Below are 27,887 nucleotides of genomic sequence, written 5' to 3' on the forward strand. Positions count from 1 at the left end.
ATTTGATACTTTCTTGATAAATGCCTATAAATTTCTTTGTGAATTCATCATTTCCATCCAAACAAATTCCCTAGTATTTACAGTGATGTCTGCAAATAAATGGAACACAGTTGTCAAAGGAAAATTATAGGTATTGTGGAGAAATTGGCATGCATATGCATATTTTTCACTGAGAACATTATATAGTTATGAATATGTATAATGTAGTGTAGTCCACCCAGACATTCTCCCACAAATTGCTCTGACTTCATTTACTCCATCACCAGGAGTTCTGGTTGAGAAAGGATAGGGAAACCTGGGGGTTTACATCCATGTGTTTCCATGTGAATAGGAGTCTCTCTCTTCATTTCCTTAGCTGATCTTCAGGATAACCTAGTTTTCATTACTGCAACCTTGTTTTCTCAAGAAAAGAAAAAAAAGCACTTGCTATCTTCAATTTCCCAAATTATGTAAGAAGATAATAACTTTTAATACTATTAGTAACACAACTAAATATCCATAGGCTAATACCTGAATGCCCAGATTTCCTCTCAAGAATTTACCTGCATTACATTTTTTTACAATTAATTTATAAGATAAGAGAATTTAACATTTGCATGCTAAAGATGAGATTATTAAGACTTTCAAAAATATCTAAGGTCACAATAGCAGGGATGCTAGTCTTTAATTCATAATTTCACCTGTTAGGTTGTAGAACTTGCTTAAGAATTGGGTAATGCATTAGAGACTGAAAAATTTTTTTTGAGAAGTAGTTAGTTTACAGAACAATCATGCATAAAATAAAGGTTTCTCCTATGTTACCCTGTTAGTTTCGCCTTATTAGGTATGGTACACTTGTTAAAATTGATGGAAATTAATTTTTGTAATTGTACTATTAAATAAAATCCAAGATATAATTTTTGGTGCAATGTTTGTACAATGCATGGAATTTTTTCATTTTTTTATTCTTTAACCATATATGCAGCTTAAAATTCCCCCTGCATTCAGGTATGTATCTCATACTGTTAAACACATTTACAATATTTTGCTACCATCACTACCTTACATTACAAAATATGTCCACCATTCCAAGTAGCAACTCCATACAAACTAATACTTAATTCTCTATGCCATATCCCTACCCCATTCCCTGATAACATATATTCTATATTCTGGTTCTATGTCTTATCTTATTCTAGGTATTTCAAATAACTTATATTGTATAATATTTGTCTTTTGGTTTCTGGTTTAATTCTCTCCACATCATGATTCAAGTCTCATCAATGTTGCTTTCTATAGCAGAACTTCATTGTTTTTATAACTTAATAATTTTGCATTGTATGTGGTATTACTTTGCTAAATGTTGCCAGAAAGCAATATACTAGCATTGGAATGGTTTTTAAATGAGGAATTTAATAAGTTAAATGTTTACAGTTCCAGTGCAGGGAAAATTGCACAAACTAAGGCACCAATAGGAGGTTATCTTCACTCAAGAAAAGCTGATGCTGTCCAGATTACCACTATTTGTTGGGAAGGTCCTTGGCTGGCATTGGCTGGTCCCTACTCCTGATCTCCATTGATTTCAGCCTCTGTTTCCTGTGTGGTTTCTTCACTTGACATCAGTGGCACTTCATTTACCTCCTCTAGGACACAATTCTTCGATTAGGCTTGCTTAGCATCTCAGAGAGAGGCACAGAGCTGTATCTGCTGGGTCCGGCAACTACAAATGTCTGGGTTTTGTGTGGGCTATGTCATCTTGGAAGAAAATATTCTCCAAGCATGTACATCTGCAAGCATCTCTGCCAGCTGTGGATCTCCTCCAAAATATTTCTTCTTTTAAAGGATTCCAATAAACAAATAAAGACCCACCCTTAATGTGCAGAGATACATCACCATCTAATGACCAGGCCATGACCACAATCAGGTATGCCACATTATTATGCAGATAATCTAATCAGAACAATCTCCACCCTACAAAAATGAATCAGGATAAAAAAAAACAGCTATCCTCAAAAGATTGGGTCAGGGTTAAAACATTGCTTTTCAGGGTACAAAGGAGTTTCAAACTGGCACACATCTACATAACACATTTTAAAAAATTCAATCACCTGTTGATGGACACTTGGATTGTTTCTATCTATTGGTAATTGTGAATAATGCTGCTATGAACTTCAGTGTGTAAATATATATTTGAGTCCCTTTTATCAATGTTTTGGTTTTTATACCTAAAGGAGTTATCATGATGTCTTCTACTAATTCTATAATTAACTTTCGATTACTATGGAAGAATGTTTATGGGTTCTTGAAAGAAATATTTTGGCTGTGTGAGATAAAGCTGAAATTCTTGGAGAAGGAGTTATAGAGAAATAGTGTATCACCATAGGGAATACTTATATCACCACCACCAGAAGATTGTTAAAAGCTGAGATGCTATTTGAGGCCCTTGGAAATCTTTGGAAGGAAATAAATCTCTTATTGGAAACTGGAGGAAAGGCAATTTCTTCCTTCAAGAATGTGAATTTATATCGTGTGCCTGCCACATTGTTTTCTTTTGGAACCAGATGTTTGCTTAGATTTTCAGAACCATTAATGGAGAGAAGTTTTGCCCAGAGATGAACAACCCTCACAGATGGTTTTGATGAGACATTGATATTAGTTACTGAAGTGATGGGGTAAGGTTTTGGGGACATTTGTCTAGGTTAAATATATGTGGTGTGTGGGGTAAACATGGCTTTTTGGCTTCAGAGGGCATACTGGGAATGAATCATCTACTCCACAGAAAAGCATTTGATCATTGGCCTTTGTTGCTATTATTGTGAACACCTTTGATAACAAGACAACCTGAGACATTGTTATCAGTTAAGGTGTAGACTCACTTGTGAATAGGATATGAGATGATCCTATGTAGATGAAGCAAAATATTTAAATAATGGTGAGACTTAATGCATGTTCCTAGGATTCTATCTTTTTTTTTTTTTTACATGGGCAGGCAGTGGGAATTGAATCCAGGTACTCTGTCATGGCAGGCAGGTATTCTTGCCTGTTGAGCCACATGGCCCACCCTCTAGGATCCTTTTAATGGAATGAAATTAGGATACAGACAATCATTACTAGTCAAAAATCGGTGTACAACAAAATACAGTGGAAGTGAGAAGTCACATTATGCCAGAAAATGAGTTGGATCACCATGTAACAGGGACAGAGTTGGAAGACAGGGAATTCTAAGGTTAAAAGCAAACCAGCACCAAAATTATAGACTCTGAGAGAAAGCATGGCCTCTGGAGACCTTTATTTTGAACTTCTAACTTCCACAAATGTAAGAAAATATCTTCGTTAAAGCAACCAGTTTTGTGGTATTTGTCTTAGTAGTTTTGGAAAATGACGATGTATATCACTACAATAAGATAATATATTATTCAAACCTTACAGTGTAATAAATATAGAATGATATATTTTATGAACTATAGAATGAAGATAAATATAGAATGAAGCATTTTCCTATTTCTTTGACATATTCTCTTCTTTTAAAGTAGAAGTTTATTTTCTGTTTTGCTTTTGTATGCCATAATTTTATTATTTCTAAAAAATAGTACTAGTAACTATAATTTTGAATATTTGATTAATTCCATTTGTGCTTCTCTATCATTTCATCTTTCTAGATTATTCTTGCTAGAGATATGCTAAAAGTATATTTTATAATTGAAACTAATCTGTGTTATTTTTTCTATTTTGTCTATAGTTCATACTTTATACTATTACCCTTATTATTTAGTCATTTCAAGATTTTGAGTTTAATACATAGTTTATTCTATTTTTATGTGCACAATTATACCAATGATTCTAGATCAGTTTTAATTTAGCATTCAAAGTTACATATTGCTTTTTGTACAATTGCCTTGTATTCTTCTCATAAATGTTATTGATTATGCTTTAAAATTAAATATAGCCATTAGAATACTTTTATATTCACAGAAGTGTGGGAAAGATAGTGTAGAATGTTTTTGAATACACATTGACCTGCCACCCATTGTTACTATCTTACATCCTGTTTCATTTGACGCCTTAAGGAACTGTACTTTGTGAATTATTATTAACTAAATTCTACACGATATTCATTTTCACTACTTTTTCCATAATGCCCTTTATTTATTCCAGAATTCCATTCTGGTAATCATATTATATATCATCTCATGTTTTCCATAGATCATTGCATTATTTCAGATTTTCCCTGGGTTTGAAGACCTTGACAGTTTTCAAGGATGACTACATATTGATCTGCATTCTATTCAATTGGAGAATTTTGATGTTTCCTCATTTGGTTTATATAACTTTGATAGGAAGTTCACAAAATTATATGGTGCCATTTTCCTGACATTTTATCATGTGTATGCTATGTCAACAAGTATATCACTGAGAGTTTGACCTTGATCACATAGCACAGGTAGTGTTTGTTGTTTTCGTCCACTATGAAAGTACTTTATTTTTCCCTTCCCATATTATTTGTGGAGTCAAGTCATTAATACAGACAACACTCAGGAGGGAAGAATAACTTGTTTCACAATGTAAGCTTTGCTATACTTAATTTCGTTATTTTGATAAATTATATGGCATTATTCTGTAGGCGAGATTGTCTCTCCCAGTCCCATGATTTCGTTTTATTATTTATTCAATTATTTGCATAAATATGAACTCGTGCATATTTATTTTATACTTTGAGTTAATAGATAATACTGTGCTTTTTATTTTATCTCAACTCTTCTAAATTTGACCATTGAATGTTCTTTAAGATCGCCTTGCATTTCCAGTTGAGCTGCTTCTGTCTTTTTGTTCTCTAAGTTTCTTCTTCACCTTCTAGCATTAAAAGACATTATAAGATCATTTTAAGATCTGCCAGGGGCCATTTTACAAGTTTTCCAGGTAGCTTATATGGAATATTGTTATTTACAAATAAAGGCATTGACACTAGTTATGCTAATTCCTACTTATAATTAACTTCTTTTTGTCTAGACACAGGAAAATGCAAAAATGCATGTATTTCATTTCTTAGATCTGTTGGAATGCAGTATAGCAGAAATTGAATGTCTTTTTAAAATTGTGGTTACAAATTTACAGTTCTAATGCCATAAGAATGTCCAACAAAGGCATAAACAAAAGGGTACCTTAATTGAAGATACGCTGATTGCATCTTTTTTTCTTTTGTGACATGGGAAGGCACATGGTGACATCTTCTAGTCCTATTCTCCTGCTTTTTGATTCACTTGCTTTTTCCAAAATGCATCCTGACATTTTCTTTCTTTGTCTCCAATTTTCCCTAGCTCTGAGTTCTCTGTGTCTTCTCATGAAAGACTCTAATAAAAGGATTAAAATGTAACTTCAATTGTGTGAGTCACATCTACATGAAACAGCCTAATCAAATATCCTATCTACAATTGGTCTGTACCCACAAAAATTTAATTAGGAGAACATGGCTTTTCTGGGGAACACAACAGTCTCTAACCGAACATTCCATCTCCTGGAACACAAGAAGCATATATTTTTCATATATAAGATACATTCATTTCATCCAAATATCAGAAAAGCCTTGAACCCTTTCAGGAGCAACACATGTACAATACGGAATCTCATCCAGTCAGCTACAGACATGGTCTTCCGTAAGGCAATATTCTCCTCTGACTGTGGAACTGTGAAATGTCAAACCAGTTTTATGCTTCCAATATACAAAAGAGGGACAGTCATAGAATAACTGTTCAGCTTTCCATAGTGAGAAATTGAAAGGAAAACTGTGGTCACCAGACTCAATTAGCTCTGAAAATATGCAGGGCATATTTCATTAGATTTTACATTATGAAAGTCATTCATATAATTATATTTTAACCTTTGGGCTTGAGAGAGAAGCAGTTCCCCTCTCTCCAAGGTCTTATGCAGCAGCCATGCTCTGAATGCGGTGGCACGCAGAGTTTCACCATCTCTAGGCACATGCTCAAACCTTTCAGAAAATTGATGTGGTGGCCAGATTCTCTCCATTGCCCCATGAATATGTTCCACTGTCTCCAAAGCATGGGACAGTTTCAGTACTCTTCAGTCTTCTTCCTGTACAATGAGATGGTTGGCCCACCCATTGCAAGGTCCCAGGCAAACTTACTACCTCCAAATGCATATGTGTATCTCTGTCTAAGCTTTCTCTTTTCCAGACCTCAGTTTCTATTGTTCTGCTTTTGAAGTTATTTTTCATTCAACCTGTCCCTTTTCTGACCCTTCTAATCCAAAATGTCTGTGCAATAGTTCAGTTTTCCATGTAGCATACAAATGTCCTAACAATTTCCAAGCCTGACTCCAACTGACATGGCTGACGAGGTTTTCCATGTTTAGGTAAATCCTTATGGGGACACTATACTTGAGGATTTATATTCCAAAAATCTCAATATTTTCTAAACAGTTAAGTTCTGATTTATTTTTTCCTGAGTCCAGCTATCAGCTTCTCCTATTCCTTCACATTTTACTATAAACTGCAAGAAGAAGTCAGGCTGTCTTTTCCATATTTATTTTGGAAATTCATCAGTTGGATATTCAAGTTCATCATACTTAAATTTTCCCTTCCATCCAAGATGAGTACTCAATTTTGCCAAATTTTCTGCTACTTTAAAAGAAGGTTCACCTTCTTTCCCATTTGCAATGAAACATTAGTCATTTCTGTATAATGAAAAGTATATTTGTTCATACTAAATAGAAGTATCTTTGGAGTTCATTTATCTAGCAATAGTATCTCCAATGAAATCTAAGCTTTTTCTTTTGAGCATTTCACAATAGTTCCAGAATTTTCCCCTGACCCACTTATACTGTCATTCCAAAATTTTTGGTATCTTAAAAAAGCAGCAACCAACATCTTTAGGAAAAAACTGCTTTGGTATGCTAAATCTGCTGTAATTAAATATACAAGAGATGGGTTGTTTTTTTCAGTGATTATTTATTCGATACAAATTTATAGTTGTTAAGCCTTAAAATGTCTAAACTAAGGCAACAACATGAGAATACTTTCACTGGATAAAGGCCGATGGCATCTGGGGTTCATGTGCCACATGGAAGGCAAGTGATAAAGTCTGTTGGTCTTTTTATAGCAGCTTCTACTTCAATTGATTTCTGTAAAATGTCCTGGCATTTTTTCCTTTTTTTAATTTTATTTCTTTAGATACCAAAAAATACAAAGCAAATGCAAACATTCCTATTTTGATCATTTGATTCTACATATATAAACAACAATTCACAATATCATCATATAGTTGCATATTTATCATCATAATAATTTCTTGGAACATTTTCATCTATTCAGAAAAAGAAATAAAAATGAAAACAGAAAAAAAATTATACATACCATATCGTTTACCTCTCCCTTTCATTGATCACTAGCATTTGAAACTAAATTTATTTTAACATTTGTTCTCCCATTATTTATTTTTATTCCATATGTTCTACTCATCTGTTGACAAGGTAGATAAAAGGAGCATCAGAAACAAGGTTTTCACAATCACACAGTCACATTATGAAAGCTATATAATTATTCAATCATCATCAAGAAACATGCTCACTGGAACACAGCTCTGCATTTTCAGGCAGTTCCCTCCAGCCTCTCCACTACATCTTGAATAACAAAGTGATAGCTACTTAAGTGTAAGAATAACCTCCAGGATAACCTCTCAACTCTGTTTGGAATCTCTCAGCCATTGAAACTTTGTCTCATCTCACTCTTCCCCCTTTGGGTAGAAAAGGTTTTCTCAATCCCTTGATGCTGAGTCTAAGCTCATTCTAGGGTTTTTCTCAATCCCTTGATACTGAGACTCAGGTCATTCTAGGATTTATATCTCACATTGCCCTGTCTATGTGTCATGTGCCACATAGGCAGGGGGAGGATGGTGAGTTAGAGAGAGAGGCCACATCTGAGCAACCAAAAAGGCTCTATTGGTGGTGACTCTTAGACCTAGTTTTGAGTACACTTGACCTATTCTTTGTGCAGTTAAGTTTCATATGAACAAACCTCAATACTGGGGGCTCAGCCTATAGCTTTGGTTGTCCACACTGCTTGTGAGAATATCAAGAATTCAACTTGGGGACGTTGAATTTCATCCTGTTCTCACCATTTCCCGATGGGGACTTTGCAAATACTTTTCCACTCACTAATCAAATTACTCTGGGATTCATCAGGGCATCACTCTGGACAAACCAACAAAATCCCATGTCATACCCAAGGTTCCAAGTATTTACGGTGTTCAATCAAGCTATCTACATAAGTTATATTATGAATTGCACTAATTAAAATATAAATTTTGTACCAAACAAATATTTTTTGCTTTAGTCTCACACATAAGTTGAAATTTTAAAATATGAATTACCATCTATTTTCAGCACCCTGCAGTAATGTCATTCTTTTGTTCTTCCTCATGCAAAAACATTTTAAAAATTTGCACATTTAGTCACTCTTATATACACTCTAGGCACTCCTAGATTATACTATCTAAATCTTTATCATCTATCTTTCTGATTTCATTTATTCCCCAGTCCTCCTCCATCTATCATTCTCACATTCAGCTTCATTCAGTTTTTTAACGTAATTATATTACAGTTAGGTAGTATTGTGCTGTTCTTTTCTGAGTTTTTATATTCAATCCTGTTGCACAATCTATTTCCCTTCAGCTCCAATTACCCAATATCTTACCCTATTTCTATCTCCTGATGGTCTCTGTTACCAATGAAGTATTCCAAGTTTATTCACTAATGTCAGTTCATATCAGTGAGACCATACAGTATTTGTCCTTTTGTTTTTGACTAATCTCACTCAGCATAATGTTCTCACAGTCCATCCATGATGTTACATGCTTCATAACTTTATTCTGTCTTACAGCTGCATAATATTCCATCATATGCATATATCACTGTTTGTTTAGCCACTCATCTGTTGATGGACATTTTGGGTGTTTCCATCTCTTTGCAACTGTAAATAATGTTGCTATAAACATTGGTGTGCAAATGTCTGTTTGTGTCCTTGCCCTTATGTCCTTTAAGTATATACCTAGCAAAAGTATTGCCAGGTCATATGGCAATTCTATATTCAGCTTTTTGAGGAACTTCCAAACTGCCTTCCACAGCAGTTGTACCATTTGAAATTCCCACCAACAGTGGATAAGTGTGCCTGTTTCTCCACATCTTCTCCAGCACTTGTCATTTTCTGTTTTATTGATAATGGCCATTCTGGTGGGTGTGAGATGATATCTCATTGTGGTTTTGACTTGCATTTCTCTAATTTCCAGGGAAGTTGAGCATCTCTTCATGTGCCTTTTGGCCATTTGTATTTCCTCTTCTGAGAAGTGTCTGCTCAAGTCTTTTTCTCATTTTGTAATTGGATTGGCTGTCTGATTATTGTTGAGTTGAACAATCTCTTTATAAATTCTGGATACTAGACCTTTATCCAATATGTCATTTAAAAATATTGTCTTCCATTGTGTAAGCTGTCTTTTTACTCTCTTGATGAAGTTCTTTGATGTGCAAAAGTGTTTAATTTTGAGGAGTTCCCATTTATTTAATTTTTCTTCAGTGCTCTTGCTTTGAGTGTAAGGTTTATAAAACAACCTCCAAGTATAAGATTTATAAGATATTCCCCTACATTTACTTCTAACAGTTTTATTGTCTTAGACCTATGTTTAGGTCTTTGATCTATTTTGAGTTACCTTTTGTATAGGGTGTGAGATATGGGGCCTCTTTCATTCTTTTGCATATGGATATCCAGTTCTCTAGGCACCATTTATTGAAGAGACTGTTCTGTTCCAGGTGAGTTGGCTTGAGAGCTCTATCAAAGATCAATTTTCCATACATGAGAGGGTCTATATCTGAACACTCTATTCAATTCCATTGGTCAATATATCTATATTTATCTGTCCTGGGCATTTTTAACCCTTTGCTTTTTCCAGAATTTTTTCTTTTTCTTCAAGCATCTCATAATGTCTTAGAACTTTAGGCAAATTGTGTCCTCTCATAAAGGACTCCAAGTGGATGTGTAAGAAATCCTTGAGTTGGGTGCACCATATCTCCTTGGAAACAACCTAATTCAAAAATCCTGCCTACAATGAGTCTGCCTCCACAAGAACGGACTAGAAAAACATGCTATTCTGAGGTACTTAACAATTTCAAACCAGCACAGGATATATGTTTCTATTGTAATTAAAATGCAGAAGCAGACAATGTTTGGAACATCAACACCGGAAGCAGACTAAGATTGCACCAAAGATTATGCACAGCTGACAAAACCAAGAGCAGATGTTCTGCTCCTAGTAACCATCATTCTTTCTACTTCATATTTTCTCCCATGGCTCACAAATCAGGGTTCATAGGAAGGGTCTTGTCATGAGCTTTATGGGGTTTAAAAGAATTTGGGTTTCTTAGAATTAAATTTTATGGTATTCATCTAAGAGCTGGGCATAGTTAGCCATTGAACTTCAGCTCCACAGAGATGCCTTGAAATGTGTTTGAAGATATAACTGCTACCTGGGGAGGGCCAGCTGGTTTCATGGCCCCAAGATCAATACACAGTCTACTTTCAAAAGGACACAGCTATCTATGGAAGGCCTGATCTTAAGGAAATAAGTACAGTGATTTGTCTGCATACTTTAAAACTAGACCTCTTTGGAGTATTCATTTTAAAGAGTTCAATTCAGGGTTCTACCAACAATCCAACTAGTCATCCTCAGCTTTCCTGAATTTCTGAAACCTCTTTCATGTAAAAAAAATCACCCTGATTGGAGTTTATTAAACGTCTCTTTGAGTCCAGTATTTCCTTCCATGCATCCTCCCAGGTTTATATTCAAAATAACTGTGAAGTTCCTATTATTTGTTGCTTAAGTCTGTATACTACACAACAGATACCTGTCAGCATTTAAAAACAATCATCTTGAAAGCAATAAACAGAATGTGCTTTGTTTACCATTTGAATTTCTTTAGAGAAATAGCAGTTGATGTCTCTTTTTTGCAAATGCTGCTGGGAGGTGATATATTAGAAATGGACTTATTTAAGAATCATTTATATATAAATAAAATTTATATCTAAGTGACAATGAAACTCTTTTGGTTTGTAAATGCTGCTGGAAGGCAATACACAAGAAATGAACTTATTTAGGGGAGTTATTTAGACATAAATTTAGTCTGCCTTATAGAAAAGGCATCTATCTTTCATCAGAGTTTCTCTGTCACAGGAGAAGGCAGAGGGTGATGTCTCAGTGTGATGTCTATAGGCCTTCACTCCTGACTTCTGGGTTGTAATGTTTTACCCAGGGCCTATCCTTTCTTCATCTACAAAACTCTAGGTCTGAGCTGCTTTCTCTTGACCTCTCTTTTCTAAGCCTCCAACTAATTAAATTAAATGTCACTAACAGTAGGAAAGCACTCCCCTTAGCTGATCACAGATTTAATCAACCATAGATGAAATTAATATGCTTATGGTTTAAGTCCACAGCCACAGAACAACTGAACGCCATCAATTGGCTAAGTTCACACCCATATGTAACTACTATGAAGTCTGTTGTTAATTTTACTAGTCATATGCTTTTCATTTTTTGAGTTTTAATAACATGTGGGTGCTTATTTTTGCTTCACTTTTGATGTCAAATCTAAGATCACTATGGAAAAATCTAAGTTAATTAAAATCCAAGTGCAGTACAAATATAGATGAAGGTATGGATCCAAATTCATTACTTATAATGTAGACATCCTGTTGTCTCAACATCAATTGTTGAAGAAACAACACTTCCATGGTGAATGACCTTCACAACCTTGTCAACAATAAATGGTTCCACAACATTATGAATTTATGAATGTAATTGAGAGTTCTAAAATATATTCCTGAATGTGATTAAAAGTCAAAATATTCAATAGTGTATATGGTAACTGCATTAACTTCTATAATAAACTTCCCTAATAAAAGATACTCTTTTTAAAAAAATGGAAGAAAGAAACATGGGTTTATTTTCAGACCCCCTATTCCATTCTAATGTTCTATACTTCTATTATTTTACTTATGCTACACTTCATTTTACTTTTTACTGTTGTGGTTTTGAATTAAGTTTTAAAAACAGGAAATGCAAATCTTCTAAATTTCTTCCTGTTTTTCAACGTTCATGAGTCTGTTGGTGTTTCCTGTATTTCCAAATAAATTGAAGGATGAGTTCTGCTATTTCTGCACTAAAATACAAAAGAGTTTGATAAACATAGCATTTAAGGTGAACATTGGTTCTGACAGTATATACATGAAATATTAAATCTCTCAAATAATAAATAAAATTTACTTAGGACTACTTCAATTCACTAGAGCAAATTTTGTAGTTTTAAGTTACCAAAGTTTATCTCCTTTGTTATATTTGTTAGTTTCTTTTGTTCATTACATGCTATTAAAGATAGAATTGTTTTCTTAAAATCTTTTTCAGATTTTTGTTTGCTCAATTTTATTTTGATCTTGTACCCTGCCACTTTCTGAATTTGTTTCTTGACACTAGTAATTGTTATGTTGATTCACTGAGATAATCTATATCTAGTATTATTTTGTCAGTAAGTTGAGTTTATTATTCCTTCATAATTTAGATTCCATTTATTTATGTTTTAGCTTGATTGTTCTCACTAGAATGTTCACTGCAATGAAGAATAGCAGTAGTGAAAACAAATATTCTTTTCTTGTTCATTAACTTAGGGAGAGAACATTAAATATTTTAGCACTGAACATGATAATAGCTGTGTTTTTCCATGAATTTCCTTTACATAAATATCCTTTACTATTTCCAGGTCTTAGGGTATTTTTTCAGAAATCTCTGTAAGACCTTGCCAAATTCTCTCTATCAACTCCGACATTCTATTAGTATAGTGGTATGCATTAGAGAGGTTTTAGCATATTTTTATGATGAAGCACCCTTGTATTCAGGGACTACATCCTACTTTACACATTTTGGAAATATCTTACTAATAGGGTTTCGTCATGTTTTATGATAATTTTTGCATGTACAGTCATAAGGGGTATTAATGTTTAATTTTATTTCTCATGTCTTTTTTCTGACCTTGTCTTTTTCTGATTTTGGCCTCACAGAATTTTAGGAAGGGTCCGTGTTCTTATATTTTTTTAAGTCTTAGGCATATTTTTAATTCTCTGTTAAAAGTTTGATATAATCACCAGTCAAGTCAGCTGATCCTGTATTTTGTTGGGAAGCTTGTGTTTAATCCAACACTGAGTTGTAAAAGCATTATAACTGTTTACAGACTATGCACTCACCTCTATAATTATCAAGGCAAGTGAAAATAAATGACGTTTCCCTGTTAAAAAAAAAAACAACGAAATCTACATCTCCCATTCCTCCAGATACAGGGACATGAAGGAACAAGGGCCCAGCTGTTGTTCTCTAAAAACATCACCTTGATGTGCCCTAGAAAGATGATTAGAGAGCTACTCATCAAAAGACTGAGTGTGGAAGCATTAATGAAGAGCCCCATCCCAGTAGATACAAGCCCCTCCATGGGTGTGTTTGACTCAAAATACCCTGGTTGTATTGGTGAATTTGAGAAAGAATATATGTTAGAAGAAGAAGAGAAATCAGTCTGAGAAATCCGGAGTCTAAAAGCACATATTTGCTTTAAGAGGATATTCAGATATGGAATTCCATTAGGATTTATAGATTACAGACACTAGCATAGACTCTCTATTGGAACTAACCTGAATAACAAAATTGTCCTTATTAGAAAATCCCACCGAGGTTAGATTAGATTAGAAATGAAATACCAGGCTTCCTTGAGTCTCTCAGAGCTCAGATACTGTTCACCACTGGCAAAGGCATTTCTGTCCATATAAGGAATAGTCTGCCCTGTGAGCATGTGAAAATATTTCCTTTTATTACAGTTATTGTTATTGCTTTCAGAGATGAGCAGATACTAGCATCTCAAGCTCACTCAAAGAATCTTAGGAAGCCTTATTGTATTTCTTCTGCATGAGCAAGGACTTATATCTCTCTCCTTGCAAGCCCATCAGCCCCTTAAGCCAGGATAGACAGTGCATTTATGAGAGCCTAGGTGAGCACCCATTGAATACACTGGAGTTTGGATGTTTTTTCTTCCCCAACCTGATTCATATGAGAGAACTCCACATTTTCAGGTCTTAAATCAAAGGCTAACATTTGTCCTCTTAATACTGCTCAATCTACTTTCTTCTTACTTGCACTCAGGCATATTAATTATTTATTATTTAATTCACTTTACTAATATTTATACATATTCAGGTTGCAATATGAAACAATCAAGCTTTGTTCATGATACATGAGGGAGTAAACAGGTTTTCAGTTTATAAATGGGTAAGTGAAGAGATGAATGAGGGAACTCACCTTTCTTAGTTGCACAGGTGTGCTCTGTCAGGAGGTGACACAGAACAGGTGCCCCCAGTGCAACCACAGCTACAGCAATGAAAACTCCCATAGATATCTTCTTGTTTCTAAAAGGTTATATTCACACTAATAACAGTGATGATAATATCTAAGAGAACAGGTCCCATACTCTGTATTGCACATGTAGAATATCTAATACAAACCATAATTTAGTTATTATCTGAATAAGCACTTAGAGATGAGGTTACATACGTAGGGCCATATACTGAGTAGCGGATGGAGCTGTTCTGTGATTTCTACCACGGCTGACTTACAGGATCTCATCTATAATCCCAAGATTCAGGGACATGAGGCAGCTTTCTGGTGACTTTTCAAAGGGAACTGCTCCTTGAGCAGTGATTGTCACCCTGACCTTGATAAGCCTGTCCTTTCTGCAAGCCATTCAGAATGAAACTCTATTGCCAAGAATTTTGCATTTCATATCAAAGATGTCCTGGAAACCGTTTTCTCTCAATCTAAAATCCATTGGCTTTCTCATAAACATCAAAATTTGGAAATATATGGAATTTATGAATTTGTAAATGAAGGCCACCATATGGATTGCTTTGTTATTATAGGGCTATTTTAACAGAGTATCACAAATTTTATGATTCACCACAATAGAAATATATTCTTTCAGCATTCTGAAGGCTCTAAGTCTGGAATACCTAAGGGAAAATGCCTTGCCTCTTTAGGCTCCTAGGGGCTGTAACAGCAATACTTGGGCTTCAATTTCAGTAACTTATCCCTGCTAGGCCACTCCTCCCATGCACACATTGGAAAATTTAAAAACATATGTATGCATTTACACAGCCTTAGCAACAACAGGTTAAGGATTCCTCCTCAACAAGTCTTACTAATCAGATACTTCATGACCTCCAACCAGGTAATTATGTCTATCAAAACATACATCAAATAAAACCTGTTTTTACCTCATTACAAGGTACAACATCAGGAAAAATGCAATAAGGAATTTCTATAGAGTTAAAAAAAATATATCCATGAGTCCATATTGTTTTTAATAATGCTCAAATAAATAAAAATTATGGATAAGGTATAAATCATCCATACAAAAGAATTTCACATAACTTAGTTGAATAATATCCCCTTATTGGAGATAGAGCCTAAACACCATCTTTAATTTTGCCTGCAAGTAGGAAGATTTGAGTAATAAGAGACATTGGATATGAGCATGAATATTTAAAAAATAATCCATGAGGAAAATATGAAATTTAATTGTATTTTTTTTCTGTGAAAGACCATGTTAGAAAATGGAAAGATAAGATGCAGACTGAGGTTATTGGAGAATCAGATCATTGTCATTGATATTTATCATTAATATACTAGGACTTTAAAAATTGAGTAAAGTTAACAAAGCTGTAAAATGGGCCTTATATTTGAACTAAAAACTCACACAGAAGTTATGAAAATATGTGTCATTAAGGAAATGGAAATTAAAATAGAAATAAATCATTCCTACTCACTTAATATGATAGTGACATAATTCCAAAAATGATAAAACTAAATGCCAACTAGGATGCTGAGAATCACAGTTACTTATACAATGCATGTGGGAAAGCAAAATAGCTACCATCTTGGAAGATGGTTTTAAAACTTCTTATGGAGTTACATACATACTCACCACAGATAGAAAAAATATATTCCAAGGATTTTGCTGAAGTGATAGGAAAACGTATATCTATGCAACCCCCCCAAGTGAATGCTTGTAATATCTTTATTCATTACAAAGTCTGTACCCTCCTTGAATTTGCTAAAAGGAAGTTTGCTGTATGGAGAAATCCATATCTAATTAGAATTATTACCATTCTCTTTTGTTTTTGTTCCTTATTCGCTCACACTGCCCTTGTTACTAGCTCATTGCATTATGGCTGCCATATTTGTCAAGATTTATGACACCTTCAAGATACAGAGTTTCACGTTGTCTCTCACACATAACACATGAACAAATCCTTAGATCTCAGACTGTTCAGCTCAATGAAGATGGGGCTCATGGATGAGTAACTGCTGATGGTGACTCAGGCCCAGATATTGCTTAGGTTTTCTATGAGTGTTCAAAATGACCAATCCCTCCCACTAAGGTTCTTCTCTACCAGGCTTCTACACTCACTGTATTTAGTGGTAGAGAAGAAATATGCAGAAGACTTGTCAGAGAACTTCACCAGTTCTCCTTCCTTCTTCACCTCAGCCCTAGAAAGCACCAGCTATATCTGGGGTGGGCACTGCAGAGAGTAAACAAGAGTGGAGGAAATCCCTTGGAGAGGTCAAAACCCCCAATTCAGCTACTTTACCTGCACTTGCCTGTATCTACTGCCACCAAGATGCAGATTTTACAAAAATCCAGTCCTTGGTGATGGAGCTATGTTCACAAGGGTGTCGATGAAAGAGGTGGTATGGTAGTTTTGTGAATTTTGCTAGGCACAGAAAATCTGCATTCAAAACAACTGGTCTGAGATTATTTGCATATTCATGAGAATGGCATTGCATACTCAAGATTACTCCAGGCATGGAAACAAATTATGAAAAACACAAGGAACTGAGAGCTCTGGGTTCTAATAGCACAACTCTGAATGCTTGTTTTGATCTTAGTTGTCCCCTGCTTTGATGTTGAAATCTATGGGAATGAGACCTGCACACTGAGGATCAGAGAACCCACAGGATATGCTCTGAGTGATGAACCGACATTTCTATGGCACAGGGCCACCTGAACATATGTAGAGTTCATGTGGGGCCGTGATGCTCATGAGGTGCATAAACTTCAAGCTGATCCCATCAATCACCTGGGACTGCCCACTGGTAACACTGAGGGGATGGCTGTTGACATTTCAGCTCTAATGCATGACCCACGACTGTGAAACTTATCTTCTTGATAATAGACATTGTATTGTGTCACTTTAGAATGTTCAGCTTCCAAAATATCTCCCAGGAATTTGGCTTTGATTAACCTAGGGTTATATTCTCAGACTCTACTTAATAGAATTCCACAATGTATTTTTGTGTTTTAAGTCCATTCACATGTTTTCTGTGATCAACAATATCCTGTACAGCAGTAGAATATTATGAGATGCAATAAACACTTTATTTTAAATTCTTATTTAATATTGTGTTTTGAAAAATGAGAACTCTGCTCCTGAGCAGAAGCTCCTGCCTCTGTCCCCTGTTCTTGGGCTGGGTCTTGTATTCAGTGGGTCCTAGGCACTCTCTTCAGGCTATCCCCCATGCTGCAGAGAGGGTACAGTCAGTCTCACAGGGCCTTTCCTCACAGCGTCTCTCCTTAGACTCACTGGCTTGAACTCAGACTTCTTTTTGGAGATGACAGTTTCTGGTGATACCACATCCTCACAGTGAATTGCCCATAGTAACTCAGTGTATTCTGTAAACAGATCAGATGCTGGATTTTATCAATCCCACAAGTGCTCATTCACCACAGCATGCAAGATATACTGAAATAGTTCTGCATGCATAGGGCAAATACAGAAACTTTTTGGGACTTTTATCCCTTTTGTGCTCTTCTAATTTATGGTCACATTAGAGAATGCTTGCACATACAGAACTACAGGGTAGATAGCAAATCCTTATATATGCTTTACTCATAAGACCAGCACATACACACACATGTGCATACCTGAGTACACACACACACACACACACACACACACACAGACAAACACATAGTAATAAACCTATTATACACTTAAAGCACACCAACACATATACATAAATGTAGACCAACACATGCACATGCATGTATATTGTGATTTTCAAACCATACTCCCTCACATACTCACAAGCACACCCAGATAATTTTCTGCACATATTAAAACATACCTGCACACAGGCACACATGAAAACACTGACATTTGAAATATGAATAATGCCCACACTTACAAATATACAAGGAAACACACACATACACACATATAGAAAATTCAGGGAGATATTACAAATACTTTCTCAAAGCTAATACGTCCAAAACACATACACATATGCACACATACATACATGAAAATGTATGCAGGATCATACACATGTGTGCACACATATAAAGTCAAACATACACAGGCTGTGTCTTATTATTGTAGCAATGGATCCCAAATTTGTACTTATTCCAGGTGCCCAGCACATGGGTACTGCCCTCTTGTGGATATTAGGTTTGTGGGTCCCCTGTCAAACATAACAAAGAAACAAGAGCCATCTGAGACTTCCAGAGAAGATGGCGGCTTAGTAAGATGCGCGGGTCTTAGTTCCTCCTCCAGAACAGCTACTAGAGAAGTAGAAACGATACAGAAATGCTCCCGGAGCCATGAAAGAGACCAAGAAGACAGTGTACCCCATTCTGGAATGGCTGACTGGCTGGGAGAACCCGCTCCGGTGAAATCACCAAGGAGCACGGGCTTCCCCGGGCCAGGGCAGCAGGTTGCCGGAGTCCCTCCCTCCCTCCTTCCCGGGACAGCTGGGAGAATTGGACAGGCGGTCCCCTCAAGCTGCGGTAGCTGGCGCCCCCCCCATGCATGGCCCCCCGGACCAGCTGGGAGAATTGGATCGGAGATCCCCAAGCCGCAGAGAACGGCAACCAGGGTCCCTTCCAAACACATGGCTTCCCGGTCCGGCTGGGAACGGTGGATAGGCACTCCCCCAAGCCGCGGTGGCTGGAGACCCACCCCCACAGTGAGAGTTTTCCAAAGTTAAAGGAGCCACAGCATTGTGGCATATTTCTCAGGGATTGGAGCCTAGTCATACTTAAAAATTGTCAATCATTTCTACCTTCTCTCCCTGTCTCTCATGTCTGTAGCCTAACTCACTGTTCTCCCTTCCCCCCCTCGTCAGAAACCTCCCGTCTCAGTAGCTTATCTCAAAACTACAAGCCTTCTTGTTATTCTGTCCTTGCCTCTAGCTATCTTCTGCCGCCCTTGCCTAGCAACTACCTTTTAGCTTGTGTAATTGGCTCTCCGAACCCCCTACCCTCTCCCCTACTCCCCCCCCTTGTGCAACTGTATATAACCTAAGCTCCCTGTAGCCTCGGGGTCTTTAGCGCACTTGAGCCGCTTCGGTACCTAAGCTTGTCCCATGTAACAATAAAGACGCTTTGTACTGATTAATTGGCTTCCGGCTCACGTCCTTTAGACCCCTTGCCTCCGGGCAAGCAGGCCCTGCTTACCACAGGTTATATCCCAGCGAGCTCGCCCCCCGAACCACCCGAAGTCTGGAGCCGAAACCGCCCGGCTGCGCAACCGGCTGAAGCTATCCCCGCACAGCATATTTTACTGGTGGGACGTGCAGACAGATGAGCGCCACCTACTGGGCAGGAAAAGAAAAATGGAGTCCAGAGATTTCACAGAAAAATCTTTCAACCTGCGGGATCTTACACCCATGGAAATCTGATTAAATGCCCAGACACCAGCAGAAGATAACGGATCACGCTCAGAAAATTGAAAATATGGCCCAGTCAAGGGAACAAACCAATAGGTCAAATGAGATACAGGAGCTGAAACAAATAATTCAGAATATACGAACAGAAATGGGAAACCTCTTCAAAAACCAAATCAATAAATTGAGGGAGGACATGAAGAAGACATGGGCTGAACAAAAAGAAGAAATAGAAAACCTGAAAAAACAAATCACAGAACTTATGGGAATGAATGACAAATTAGAAAAGCTGGAAAAAACAATGGATACTACAATGGTAGATTTAAAGAGACAGAAGCTAGAATTAGTGAATTGGAGGATGGAACATCTGAATTCCAAAAAGAAACAGAAACTATAGGGAAAAAATGGAAAAATTTGAACAGGGGATCAGGGAACTGAATGACAATATGAAGCGCACAAATATACGTGTTGTGGGTATCCCAGAAGGAGAAGAGAAGGGAAAAGGAGTAGAAGAACTAATGGAAGAAATTATCACTGAAAATTTCCCAACTATTATGAAAGACCTAAAATTACAGATTCAAGAAGTGTAGCACACCCCAAAGAGAACAGACCCAAATAGGTGTTCTCCAAGACACTTACTAGTTAGAATGTCAGAGGTCAAAGAGAAAGAGAGGATCTTGAAAGCAGCAAGAGAAAAACAATCCATCACATACAAGGGAAACCAAATAAGACTATGTGTAGATTTCTCAGCAAAAACCATGGAAGCTAGAAGAGAGTGGGATGATATATTTAAATTACTAAAAGAGAAAAACTGCCAACCAAGACTCCTATATCCAGCAAAATTGTCCTTCAAAAATGAGGAAGAAATTAAAACATTCTCAGACAAAAAGTCACTGAGAGAATTTGTGACCAAGAGACCAGCTCTGCAAGAAATACTAAAGGGAACACTAGAGTCAGATACAAAAAGACAGAAGAGAGAGGTATGGAGAAGAGTGTAGAAAGAAGGAAAACCAGATATGATAAATGTAATACAAAAGGCAAAACGGTAGAGGAAAATATTATCCAAACAGTAATAACACTAAATGTTAATGGACTGAAATCCCCAATCAAAAGACATAGACTGGCAGAATGGATTAAAAAACAGGATCCTTCTATATGCTGTCTACAGGAAACACAACTTAGACACAAAGAGAAACATAGGTTGAAAGTGAAAGGTTGAAAAAAGATATTTCATGCAAATAACAACCAGAAAAGAGCAGGAGTAGCTATACTAATATCCAACAAATTAGACTTCAAATGTAAAACAGTTAAAAGAGACAAAGAAGGACACTATCTACTAATAAAAGGAACAATTAAACAAGAAAACATAACAATCATAAATATGATGCAGAGGTAATTTATTCCAGACTGAGGAGGAACCTGAATTTAAGCACATGCATGCTGTGGTTTCATCTGTTGGCCTTGTGGTGATTTGCATCTGGGAGGTAACTCTCAGTAAAATAAAATGAGATGAGGGGAAGTTCTTGTATTAGAGACAAAATGTGAGGAGGATGCTGGCTGTACCTGGGAGATCATCATCCTCTGGTGTGCAGCCACCTCAATCTCTATTTCTTTTACCTTCAGTCAAGAAATGTCTTGAGTCAGGAGTCAAGTGGATCCACACATGTGTGCAAATGAGGCAGATCAAAACCTTCTATTCGCTCTCATGTAAATTGACTGGTTCTGATAAACTCATCTCAATCACCCTAATGGCCAGTTATTTTCCATTCTAGTGGAAGGAAACTCTCTGAAAAGCATCCATTGATCATGCAGTTCTCAAAGGTTGAGTTGTGAGTGAATAAAAATCTGTTGATTCACCATTCTATTAACCCAGCTGCCTTTGAATGATGGGGAACATGGTAAGATGAGAAAATTCCAAGAGCATTTGCCTTCTCCCACATGTCATTTGCTGTGAAGTGGTTTCTTGATCAGAGGCAATGTTATGTGGAATACCATGAGGGGAGATAAGATATTCCATACATGCCAGCTATGTACCATATGTGCTGCCTCAACATTCTCCATGTGGGACTACTTGGAATGTCAGGATGATTAATTAGGGTGAACTCTACCAGAAATGTGTGTATGATGGAGGTGAAAAGACCATGTTAGACATATTCCTTTTCTGGGATAGGGACGAGGGCTTCTTCTTAGTTCAGAGCCTATTTTCACATAATCAAAGCTCTCCCTCTGTAGAACAATACCTTCTTTGACCTAAAATTAAATAACTCTAAGTTCTCAGTAAACAGAGAACCTTCCCTGGAGAGCCAGTTGGTATCAATTCTTAAAATTTTAAAATAGAACCTGAGGAAACCCTAGGCATTTCTTGTTTATACAAGGGGCTTCCCACAAGCAAACAACACCTCTGTCCTCGAGGTTAAATATCAGAATATGGTGTGAACTTCTGCATTGTAGGATGTTTCCCCAAGAATAATGAACCTTGTATAGAAAATCACGAGATATATGTGTATGTCTTTGTACTTGGTGGTTCCATTATTCCGTGATTTCCTCATAAATTTTACAATGGCATTACAAGGATGAGGGCTATTAGATTTTTTCTTAATGGTTGTTTGTATTTCTTTTCCCAGTTTTAGTTATATGAGTTAAGACTTAAGCCTTAACAGGCCATCATGCCCAACTGTGCTGACTTGATTCTCCATTGTAACTGGAGGTTACCTGGGAGAATCATCCCATCATCCCTTGGATAAGGGATTGGAATGTATGGTGAGCATGCTATGATGTGAATGTTGTCCACCACTTGTGCCTCAAGAATTGCATTAAGGAGGTGGGCAATATGGTGGCTTAGTGAGGTGTGAAATTTAGTTATTCCTCCAAGACCACCAGTAAGTAGCCAGGATCCATAGAAAACAGCTTCTGTGGACCATCTTTTATCAGACACACAGAAGGCCAGAGTCTGGACCAGTTGGAACAGCTGAGAGTTTACACAGAAGTGTAGGTGCCTCAAGCTGTGGAGGCCAGTGCCCCTCCACTATGGGCATATCAGGCTGGTTCCCCCATGGGAAACAGACTTAACTAGAAGCAAGGGCTAAGCTAAACCAGAATCCAATTGTGGAGTTCATTAACAAGTTCTCACTACTGAAAACAGGCTCCCAGCACACATAAAACTAGGATAAGCACTAAAGTTGCCAAGAGTTTTTGCCCTGGCAATGAGGTGGAACGGCTGAGAGAAAAAAATAATTAAAAAACAGGCCTTTTAGTGAGACAACACAAAAGGGATGGACCTCAAATAAAGGGGACCCATATATTCTGGAGAAACAGAATGAATTTCCAACATATGCTATTGATTGACAAACCCAAGGAATGGTGGTCTGATGCTGAAAGAGCCTTTACTTTTTTTTATTTTTTTACCTTTTCCTTTCTATTCCTTAACAGCTCATTAGATAGAACTGGAAGGACTCAGCCTCCAGCATTGCCCCAGTCAAGGGAAAAATTAAGCTTGTCTGGAAGTAAAAGTAACTATTCAGTTGAAAGGAATCAATACTCTAAAAGAGGTATCTTCCCCAAGAAAAAGGTTTTGCCAAGTTCAAATGGAAACACTCCATCAAGGAATTTAAGCACCAGTGCTGTAAATCTGAAGCAATTAAACCCATCTTACAACCTTGCCTCTGTTTCAATAACGGACTTGAGAGGGAGAATCTACTGAAATGAGAGCCACCACAATACCTTACACTGCTGGGAAGCTAGAGGCAGACAAGTGCCATATCCTGGGCATGGTAAGAAAATCTCAGGGTCTAGAGGCTTCACAGGAATGATTTCAACCTGCTGGTTCTCACCCTCAGGGAAACTGATGCTGGCTACACTTCCCTCTTAAGGCATGGACCAATATGGTCTGGAAAAATCTGAGTGGAATCTCTAATACCTGAGGAGATTATCCTAAAAAAAATGCCTCCATAGAGGCAGGGTAGGAACAGGAAACAAGAAATGAAAAATTCTTACCAATCAAACAGAACCTATTGCTTCAGGTCTGGAATAATTTGAACTGAATGTCAAAGGACAGAAAGAGAACAGAGCTATCCGGGAAAACATCCTAGGTTAAAGAGTGAAACAACTTCCAGAATAAACTAATTAAGAAAATCAAATGCCTAGATATCAGCAAAAACTAATGAGCAATACTAGCAAAATGGAAGATATGGCTCAAAGGAAAAAACAATGCTGCAAATGGGACACATGAGTTGAAACAACTAATTCAGTTTGTTTAACTAATATGGAAAACCTCATCAAAAATCAAATCCATGAGATGAAGGTGAAAATAAAGTAGATGTGTGAACAAAAAGAAGAACTCAAACTTTGTCAAAACAAATCACAGAACTTATGATAATGAAAGGCACAATGGGAGAGATGAAAAAAGCAATGTCAGTCTGCAACAAAAAATTTGAAGAGGTAGAAGAAAGGATTAGGGAACTAGGGGACTGGACATCTGAAATCCAACACACAAGTGAAAATAAAGGAAAAATAGGAGCAGGATCTCAGGGAGTTGAATAAAAAAAAAAGGACGTGCATGAAGATATGTATTTTGGATGCCCCAGAAGGAGAAGAGAAGGGAAGAGGAAGAGAAAGAGTAATGTAAGAAGTAATCACTGATAATTTCCCATTTTTTATGAAAGACATAAAATTTCAGATCCAAGAAGTACATTGTACCCCAAACAGAATATATCCAAGTGGACATACCCCAAGACATTTACTAATGAGATTGTCAAATGTAAAAGAGAAAGAGGGGATTTTGAAAACAACAAGAGAAAAACAGTCCATTACATACAAGGGTAACCCAATATGACAATGTGTGGATTTCTCAGCAGAAATGAAATGGAGATGAGGAGGCAGTGATATTATATATTTAAGATTCTAAGAAAGAAACACCCGCAAACTATGAATTCCATATCCAGCAAAATTGTCTTCCAAAAAAGAAGGGGAGATTAAAATTTCTTCAGCTAAATAATCACTGAGAGAATTTGTGACCAAGGGACTGGCTGTTCAAGAAATACTAAGAAGAGCTCTACAGGAAGATAGGAAAATGAAGGATTGAGTTCTAGAGAACAGTGGAAAAATGAAGACTATCAGTAAAGGTACAAAAAAGGTGAAAAAAAATTAAGTATGGCATATCAAATCCAAAAGACAAATTGGTAGATGAAAGTACTGCCTTTACAGTAATAACTTTAAATATTAATGTATTAGCTCCCCAAAAGACATAAACTGGCAGAATGGATTCAGAACATACATATGCTATCTATGAGAAACTCATTTTAGACCCAATGACAAAGTAGGTTGAAGGTGAAAGATTGGGAAGAGATATTTCATGCAAACAACAGTGAGAGAAGTGCTGGAGTAGCTATACTAATATCTAGGAAATTGTATGTCAAATGTAAAACAATTAAAAGGGACAAACAAAGACACTATGTATTAATAAAGGGAACATTTCAATAAGAAGACATATTAAACATAAATACATATTCACCATGCCAGAGTGTTGCAAAATACATGAGGTAAACACTGACAACATTGAAGGGACAAATAGAAACCTCTACCATAATAGTTAGAGACTCAATTCCCCACTCTCATCAAAAAATAGAACATCTAGACATAGGATCAATAAAGACACAGAGAATTTGAATAATACAATAAGTGAACTAGACTTAACATATATTTAAATAATATTACAAACCACAGCATCAGGTTATAGAATTTTCTCAACTGTTCATAGATCATATTCTGGGTCACAAGATAAGTCACAATAAATTTAAAAATATTCAATATGCAAAAAAATCTCTTTGACATTTTAAAAAGTTAAAAATCAATAACAGGCAGATGGTCAGAAAATTCTCAAATATATGGAAACTAAACAATACACACTTATACAATCAGTCTGTCAGGCAAGAAATTACAATAGAAATTGATCAATAAATTTAAGGAAATGAAACTGAAAATGCAACATATCAAAATTTATAAGATGGAGCAATGACAGTGTTAACAGGGAAATTTATTACCTTAAATGCCTATATAAAAAAAAGAAAAGAGAGCAAAAATCAAGTAATTAGCTGTTCACTTGGAAGAACTAGAGAACGAGCAACAAACTAACCCCAAAGAAAATGAAAGGAAATAAATAAGGAAGATGAAAATAGAAATAAATGAAGTTGAGGACATGAAAACAATCAAGAAAAATAAAAAAAACCAGAAGTTGATTCTTTGAGAAAAGCAATAAAATTGGTGGGCACTTAACAGGTTTACATGAAAAAAAAGGAGAGAGGATGCAAATAAATAAGATTAGTAATGAAAGAGAAGACATAACCATTGACCCTGAAAAAATAAAGGAGTTAATGAAAGGATACTATAAGTAACTATATGCTAATAAGCTAGACAATGTAGATGAAATGAACAACTTTCCAGAAAGTCATGAACAACCAAGACTGACCTAAGAAGGAATAGACAACCTCAACAAACCAATCAAAAGTACAAAGACTGAATCAATCATCAAGTAGTTCTAAAAAAGTAAAGTTCAGGAACAAATGGCTTCATTTGGTTCTATCAAGCATAAAATAAAGAATTAGTACCAATCCTGCTCAAACTCTTTAATAAAATTGAAGAGAAATAAAAGCTACCTAACTTATTCTATGAAGCCAGAATCACCCTAATACCAAAGCCAGAGAAAGATACTACAAAAAAATATATACAGGCCATTCTCATTAATGAATATAGGTGCAAAAATCCCCAAGAAAATACATTCAGATCATATGCAGCAGCATGTTGAAAGAACTACACCCCATGACTAAGCGGGATTTATTCCATGTTTGCAGGGATATTTCAACATAAGAAAAGCAATTAACATAATATGCCACATCAACAAATCAAAGCAGGAAAACATACGATCATCTCAATAGATGCAGAAAAGGCATTTGAAAAATTTCAACATCTTTACTTGATGAAAGCACAACAAAGGAGAGGAATAGAAGGTAACTTCCTTAACATGGTAAAGGGAATATATGAAAAATCCACAGCTAACATCATCATCAATGGGGAAAGACTGACAGTTTTCCCTCTTAGATCAGGAACAAGACACAGATGCCCCATGTCCCCACCATTATTCAACATGGTACTGGAAGTTCTAGTCAGAGAAATCAGAGAAGAAAAAGAAATAAAATGCATCCAAATTGGAAAAGATGTAGTAAAACTGTCACTGTGTGAAGCTGATATGATGCTATATATCAAAAATCCTGAAAAATCTACAACAAAGCTAATAGAGCTAATACTCTGGTACAGCAAAGTGGCAGGGTACAAGATCAAAACAAAAATTAGTAATGTTTGTGTGCATTAGTGATGAGAAATCTGTGGAGGAAATCCAGAAATACCATTATTACGTACAAATTCACAGGACCTGAGTGCAAGTGCTCGGACATTTGAAAACAAATGTTTATAGAAACATTATTTACAATTGTCAATCGATGGAAACAGCCCAAATGTCCATCAAACAATGAGTGGCTAAACAAGCTGCACTGTATATATTTGATGGAGTATTATGCAATTGTATTACAGAAAAAAATGCATGAAGCCTGTAACAACATGAATGAATCTTAAGGATATTATGCTAAGAGAAATAATCCAGAAACAAAAGGACAAATGCTATATGGTCTCTCTAATATGAACTACAATGCAGGACTAAGAAATATCAGAATGCAGCATAAAGGATGATATCATCCATATTTTAAAACTTCAACTTCAGTATGATCCTAAAGGGAAAGGTGTTTATTTGGTGCAAAATTTATATTTTGTGTAGAAATTTGTAGGGACAGATTTCTTGAATAGCATAAGTACAAGGGATCTTGAATAGGGCATGAGATTTTTCTGGTTTTTCTAGGGTAGTGTGATATCCCAATACATCCCAGAGTAATTTGAACAGTGAGTAAAGAAGCGTTTGCAAGTTCCCCTTAGGGGACTAGGGAGAGTGGAAGAAATATTCATCTTCCCCCTTTGGAGAATTCTGATATCCTTGCAATATCAAAAGGTAAAATAAACTGTGTTGATGGAAATACTGGAGGTCAATTA

The sequence above is a fragment of the Tamandua tetradactyla genome, chromosome 3, assembly GCF_023851605.1.
Source record: "Tamandua tetradactyla isolate mTamTet1 chromosome 3, mTamTet1.pri, whole genome shotgun sequence".
Taxonomy (NCBI): domain Eukaryota; kingdom Metazoa; phylum Chordata; class Mammalia; order Pilosa; family Myrmecophagidae; genus Tamandua; species Tamandua tetradactyla.